This window comes from Apodemus sylvaticus, chromosome 18 (genome assembly GCF_947179515.1).
Source record: "Apodemus sylvaticus chromosome 18, mApoSyl1.1, whole genome shotgun sequence".
NCBI lineage: Eukaryota > Metazoa > Chordata > Mammalia > Rodentia > Muridae > Apodemus > Apodemus sylvaticus.
In genome coordinates, this window is record NC_067489.1 from 49,628,840 (window position 1) to 49,636,815 (window position 7,976).

General features: G+C 35.4%; 1 pseudogene; it reads left to right on the plus strand.

The window, feature by feature from the left end:
* The first annotated feature begins 713 nt into the window (after nucleotides 1-713).
* On the plus strand, nucleotides 714-1,144 carry LOC127668469 (eukaryotic translation initiation factor 1A-like; annotated as a pseudogene).
* Nucleotides 1,145-7,976: the final 6,832 nt, after the last annotated feature.

A 7,976-nucleotide genomic window follows, 5' to 3' on the forward strand; every position in this document is an offset into this window, starting at 1 on the left:
TTATATAATATTCTTGGAGGGAAATATAGAACTAGGGCCTCCATTCTTCTCATTGGTCATAACAAGAGGTACAGAATCATGATTTTGCTATTTTATTTTGCATTTCCATAAAGGCTTATAGCTAATATTCTTTGGTTCATGAGAAGAGTCCTCAGTCAAACTTGATCATAAGAATTCAGATATTATTTATGGTCAATTTTCTCTACAGCTATCTCTGTCACTTACCATTGATATAACCTAAAATGAATTCTTTTGAAAAGTTCATAACTTCCTGCAATAGTACATCAAAGAATTTGCTTCAACTCTATGGAAACTTTACAAAGATAGGGAAATAAAAGCAAATTACCTTCTGGAAAGTTTTGTGGACCAAATTAGAGTGATCTATCAACTCTTGAAATTTTTGATTAGGGAAGGTGGTTCCCTGACATCCCAGTGTGACTGCGAGGTTGGGCAGTGAGGAATAAACATCATTTTATTGCAGTGCAAAACTTTATTTATGTGTTGAGGGTAAAGTTGAGTGAGGATATTGCTTTTGCTTTGGATCAGTAGAAAGGCATAATCTTCTGTACTCACAGTGTACCAGTTGCTTCCGATCTACCACTGTCAGATATTTCCTGCCAGCCATCCTAGTAGTATAGTGGCCCTTGGAAAGGAGTCACAGCTACTGTCAACACGGAGTCCGTTTCCTGACTCCTGTGGTTGCCCTTTCCAACATGCCAAAGAATAAAGGCAAAGGCAAAAAATGGGCGAAGAGGTAAAAATGAAAATGAATCTGAGAAAAGTGAGTTGGCTTTTAAAGAGGATGTGCAAGAATATGCTCAGTTAATCAAAATGCTGGGATACAGACATTTGGAAGTGATGTGTTTTGATAGTACAAGGAGGCAGTGCCACATAAGAGGAAAGTTGAGAAAAATGGTTTGGAAAATCAGACATTATATTGATTGGTCTATGAGACTATCAAGATAACAAAGCTGATGCAATCTTAAAGTATAGTGCAGATGAAGCAAGACTGAAGGCCTATGGAGAACTTCCAGAACATGCTAAAACCAATGAAACAGACTCATTTGGTTCTGGGAATGATGATAAATGCCAGTTTGGTGATATTGAAGATGATGATGAAGACATTGACAATTACTTAACCTGACCTAAGCATGTTACTTTCTAAGTTCGCTGAAAATAGCTCTACACACCTGGCATTTTGACCTTCAGCTGTTAAGTAAAACTTCATTTGGTATGCGCATGACTTGCTAATTCAAATTGATGAAATGTTGAAATATCTTATTTCTTTGAAAACCAAAGATGTTGAGTTATCTTAAGTGAGAAGTTAACACTTTATGCTGATGGATATAATTGAACTTAGAGCACAGCAGTGTGCACTGTTAAGAGACTGCCTTTGCATTTGTGATGCTTCATTTCTGGCACAGGAGTAGTTTGTGTCAGAGTTCTGCCCAGTGACCATCATAGGCTGAAGTCAGTCCTGGTCTAGATCACCTGCTCCAGGCATTTATATTCTATCTAGTCATCTGGCTGTGTTTGAGACTTCTCAGCAGACTAACAGATATGTAAGGCTGCATTTGGAGTAAGAGAGAATGTGGCTACAGTTGTATTTATGGAGTCATCCCATTTTATACTTTCATGTTCTATACATAAGTTGTTGCCACCCATAAAAAGGTATCTTACAGTGCAGTTTTAAATCACATGGGTAGCAATTTTGAGTATTAAAACTTAGTCATTGCAGAAATTAAATACTTAAAGGAGATAATCCACTATCTTGACTTTAGAAATTTAATAGTTGGCGATGTTTATATATAATTTTATCTTTCTAAGGTGTACCCAAAAATAGAAAATTAAAAGGAGAAGTAAATCTGTTCTGATACTTGCATAGAGAAATTTTCAAAGCAGGTAGTTTTTAATAGGACATAAAATATTTTTTACTTTGCAAAGTAGGTTATTTGTGTTAAGTCGTTTTCAAAAACTTAGCTACTGTATTGAGGCTTTGGATAATTATTTACTAAATATTGATTAAAGTTAGTTATATAATTGTACATACAAAGTTGTCCTTAAATTAAGCTTAGGTTAAAGGAAAAGGAGCCACAGCTTAATGAAAATGTGATCCTGATTTCTAAATGGAGCATGCCAGAAACAATAAAAACATGTTGCTATAAAATATTTATTTTAATATGTTCATTATATATCTGGTCTAGAAAAAAATAAATTACTAGTTGATTTCTAATATATGATGAGAGGCTTTTTTTTTTAAATAGACTCCAGGATTTAAGATTAAACTCTTTTCCCATTTAAGCGATGCTGAAATCAGGGTTCTGCAATTTAACCCTTGTTGCTTAGTGAGTAAGTGTAAATCTTGTCTATCAGTCCTCAGATACCTTCTTTTTTATTTTTCCCAATGTTTTTTATTAGATATGTTCTGTATTTACATTTCAAATGTTGTCCCCTTTTCTGGTTTCCCCCACAAAAATCTTCTAACCCAGACCTGCTCTCCTACCTGCTAACCAATCCACCCACTCCCAATTCCATGTCTTGGCATTCCTTTATACTGGGGCGTCTAGCCTTCTCAGGACCAGGGGCATCTCCTCATTTTTATGTCCAGCAAGGACATCCTTTGTTGAATATGCATCTGGAGTCACGGATCCCTCCATGTGTACTCTTTGATTGGTGGTTTATCTAGAACAGAACACCAATAGCTTATACTCCAAGATCAAGAATTGACAAATGGGACCTCATAAAATTACCAAGTTTCTGTAAGGCAAAGGACACTATTAATAGGATAAAATGGTAACCAACAAATTGGAAAACGATGTTAACCAACTATACATCAGACAGAGGGCTAATATCCAATATATACAATAAACTCAACAAGTTAGATACCTTCTTTTTAAAGAATAGTTCCTTTCTTGGGTTTTGTTCTTGACACCTACAAAGTGGTACCTTGAATGCCTGACCTTGAAAGCAACAGTATTCACCTTCACTTTTATTTTTTGATTGTTTGTATTCTAGTTAAGCCCCAATAATGTAGCTTAAGAAAATTTCCCAGTCAGAAAGAAAGAAAAAGCAAATACAATTTTCCTGATCGTTGATTGGTAGATCATTTCTAGATAGAGATATGTAGATATTTTGTAAAGATTGATTTTGTAAATTGAAACTAAACATGGTACCAAATTAGGCGGCAGATCCTGCATCCCCAGAAGGACAGTGTGTCTTTAGAAAGAACACATCACTGTGTCTTTTTATTGCTCTACACTGTATATTGAAATATGCTGTTAACTAAGATTTATCCTATTGCCACTGTAAATTTTTAGGACAGATGAAAACATGATCATGGACCAGCTAGCTTGATGGTATTCAGCAGCAAACAAGAGACTCTTCCATGTTAGGAGGTGGGACCACTGCCTAAAGATGTCCTCTCAGTCTACAACACATGCTCACACATGCATCAGCACACACACAAAGATGCACTTGAGGCTATAGTATCATGTCTTGGTCATTGCAAACTATCAGAGGCAAACGCTGAGGTATTCACATTTCCTTTTTCCTGCTTGCCAATACCTACATTTTCTCTCACATTCTAGATGAAGGAATGATATTTTTATACCATGAATGAATTATGCTGTTTATTATAAGTAAAAGAAACACACTTCAATATCAAGGATAGATATTACATAAATGCATCAATACTAGTAGTATGATAGGACCTAAAACTACCTTAAGAATAAAAATAAAGCTATGAGTTGAAAGACAAAAGTTCATATGCATTTGGAGAAAAAGTAATTACTACTTTTCCGATATAAATACTATAACTATCAGTGCGGGAACATAAACTCATTCAATTCACAAAACATTAACTTTATGTTAATAAATGTCTCAATTTTTATAGTATATTAAAGCAAAAAGCATATGAAAATTCATATTCGTATAATAGTATCTTTAAATAGATATATGTAATATCAGTAAACTGAATATGTAAAATATCATACATAATATATAAGTACAAATATAAATTTCATAGAGTAACAAATATTAAAAAACATAAAAGTACTTAGTATTGTTTAAAATTGGACAAATGAAAAGCTAAACCATGATTATGTCTTTTTATTCTTTGTAATACAGGCAAAATTGAAAAACTCGTAAACTATTATTACTCTGAATAATAACTGTGGAGTTTACTAATTGGTACAAACAATTAGAAAACAATTCTTTTCAAATATTACACTTTGAAATTTCAAATATTGCAATTTGAAATATTACATTTGAAATTAGATAAAATCATTTTACAAGAACATTGGCTATAAAGTAATTATATTTAGCTTTGGGAAATTACTTTAAAATTTAAGAAGTTTTTGCTTTTAAAAATGCTTTCTTATTATTGTTTTGAACATATTTAAGGTAACTTATAATTTTTAGTGTTGTGGTTTTAAGTCATAACCACAATAAAGAAAAACATAACCAAAAATGACACTAAATTGTGAAAAACAAATAGATGGTCCATGCATTCAGTGTGTCATTGTATTTATGGTAGCTCAAACTAATTACATGATTTATACAGAAGAAACTATTTGAACTAATCTTTAGACAGCAAATACACATTAAATAAAGGATAAGGGCATATGATCAGTAGAGCAGTTGGGACAGGAATCTCCTGGTCACTTGCAACAGGGAGTCAGGTGCCTCCAATGGCCTCTGTGCACAGCCGGACAGAAAAGAGTGATTTTCCAGCTGTGCCTCCACTTCTGAGCTCAGAGATGAGATCTCCAACCTCTCTCTGGAGGGGAATAGCTAGGATCACACAGGACATATGATCAGTGGAGCAGCTAGGACAGGAGTTTTCCCATTGGTTGCTATTTGTACCAGGGAACCAGGAGGCTCCACAGGCTTCTGTGCACAGGCAGCCATGAGAGAGTCCAGCAGTGCCTCTATTTCTGAGCTTGGAGGTGAGATTGCCATCTTCTATCAAATATCTCTCTGGAGGGAAACAGCTTGGAGCACAGAGGGCATATGTTCAGTGGAACAACTGGGATAGCAGCCTTCTATGTGCCATATACACCAGGGAGCCAGGCAACTCCACAACCTTCTATGCACATACACTGCCAGAAGTGAGTTGGTGTCCCACAAGTACAGACACAGACTTACAGGCCCATAGGAGGGACAATCTCCAGCCAGAGACAGCAAGACCAACTAACACCTGAGAAAACCAAATGGCAAAAGGCAAGCACAAGAACCATGCCAACAGAAACCAAGGCTACTTAGCAATATCAGAACCCAGTTCTCTCACCACAGCAAGATCTGGATATACGAATACACCCCGGAAAAAGCAAGAGTTGGATTTAAAATCACATCTCTTGATGCTGATAGAGGACTTCAAGAAGGACATAAATAACTCCCTTTAAGAAGTACAGGAGAACATGGGAAAATAGGTAAAAGTCCTTAAAGAGGAAATACAAAAATCCCTCAAAGAAATATAGGAAAACACAAACAAACAACTGAAGGAACTGAACAAAACCCTCCAAAATCTAAAAATGAAAGTTGAAACAATGAATAAATCATAAAGTGAGACATCTCTGGAGATAGAAAACCTTGGAAAGAAATCAGGAGTCATACATGCAAGCATCAACAACAGAATACAAGAGATAGGAGAAAGAATATCAGGTGCTGAAGATACCACAGAAAACATTGACTCAACAGTCACAGAAAATACAAAATGCAAAAAGCTTGTAAGCCAAAACATCCAGGAAATCCAGAACACAATGAGAAGACCAAACTTAAGGATTATAGGTATAAAAGAAAGTGAAGATTTACAACTTAAAGGGCCAGTAAATATCATTAACAAAATTATAAAAGAACCCTCCCTAACCTAAAGAAAGAAATGCCTATGAACATAAAAGAAGCATACAAATCTCCAAACAGACTGGACCAGAACAGCAATTCCTCCTGTCACATAATACTCAAAACACCAAAAGCACTAAACAAAGAAAGAATATTAAAAGCAGTAAGGGAAAAAGATCAAGTAACTTTTAAAGGCAGAACTATCAGAATTACACCAGACTTCTCTCCAGAGACCATGAAAGCTAGAAGATCCTGGGCAGATCTCATACAGACCTTAAGAGAACACAAATGCTAGCCCAGGCTACTATACCCAGCAAAACTCTCAATTACTGTAGATGGAGATACCAAGATATTCTATGATAAAACCAAATTTATACAATATCTTTCCCCAAATCCAGCCATACAAAGGATAATAGATGGAAAACAGCAACACAAGGAAGAAAACTACACCCTAGAAAAAACAAGAAAGTAATCTTGTTCCGACAAACCCAAAAGAAGGAAACCACACAAATATAAAAATAACATCAAAAATAACAGGAAGCAACAATCACTATTCCTTAAAATCTCTTAACATCAATGGACTCAATTCCCCAATAAAAAAAACCCTAGACTAACAGACTAGATACATAAATAGGACCCAGCATGTTGCTACATACAGCATGTCAGTGTCAAAGACAAACACTACCAGAAATTAGGAAACAACACCTTTCACAATAGTCACAAATAATAAAAAATACCTTGATGTTACTCTAAGTAAGCAAGTGAAAGATCTGTATGACAAGAACTTGAAGTCTCCTGAGAAAGACATGAAAGATCTCCCATGCTCATGAAATGGCAAGATTAATATAGAAAAATGAGCATCTTGTTGAAAGCAATCTAGAGATTTAATGCAATTCCCATCAAAATTCCAAATCAATTCTTCATAGAGTTACAAAGAGCAAAGACCAAATTAATCTGGAATAAGATAAAACCCAGGGTAGCGAAAACTATTCGCAACAGTAAAAATACTTCTGGCAGAATTACCATCGCTGACATTAAGCTGTATTACAAAGCAATCATGATAAAAACATTATGGTATTGGTAAAGTGGAAGGGAAGTAAATCAATGGAATAGGATTGACGACCCAGAAATGAACCAACACACCTATGGTCACAAGATCTTTGACAAAGGACCTAAAACTATCCAGTGGAAAAAAGACAGCACTCTCAACTAATGGTGCTGGTTCAACTGGAGGTTAGAATGTAGAAGAATGCAAATCGATCCATTATCTTCTTGTACAAAGCTTAAGTGCAAGTGGATCAAGGACTTCCACATAGACCAGGTGAAGAGTATCAAACACATGCTTACAGGGAAAATTTTCCTGAACAGGACACCAATAGCTTATGCTCTAATATTGACAAATGGGACCTCATAAAATTGCAAAGCATCTGTAAGGCAAAGGTCACTGTCAATAGGAAAAAATGGCCACTAACAGATTGGGAAAAGATCTTTACCAATCCTACATCCAATAGAGAGCTAATATGAAATATATACAAATAACTCAAGAAGTTAGACCCCAGAGAACCAAACAACCCCATTAAAAATGGGTTACAGAGGTAAACAAAAAATCCTCAACTAAGATAGCTTCAACATCCTATTCATCAGGGAAACACAAGTCAAAACAACTTTGAGATTTCACCTCACACAAGTCAAATGGCTAAGATCAAAAACTCAGGTGACTGCAGATGCTGGCAAGAATGTGGAGAAAGAGGAAAACTCTTCTGTTGCTGATGGGATTGTAAGCTTGTATAACCTTGCATAATCTCAAAATTAATACAGTAGATCCTCAGAAAATTGGACATAGTACTACCTGAGGACTGAGCTACACCACTCCTAGACATATGCCAGAAGATGCTCCAAAAGGTTATAAGAACACCTGCTCCACTAGTTCATAGTAACCTTATTTATAATAGCCAGAATCTGGAAAGAACCCAGATGTCCCACAACAGATGAATGGATACAGAAAATGTGGTGCATTTACACAATGAAGTACTACTCAACTATTAAAAACAATGAATTAATGAAATTCTTAAGCAAATGGATGGAACTAGAAAATATCATCCTGGGTGAGGTAATCCAATCACAAAAGAAGATACATG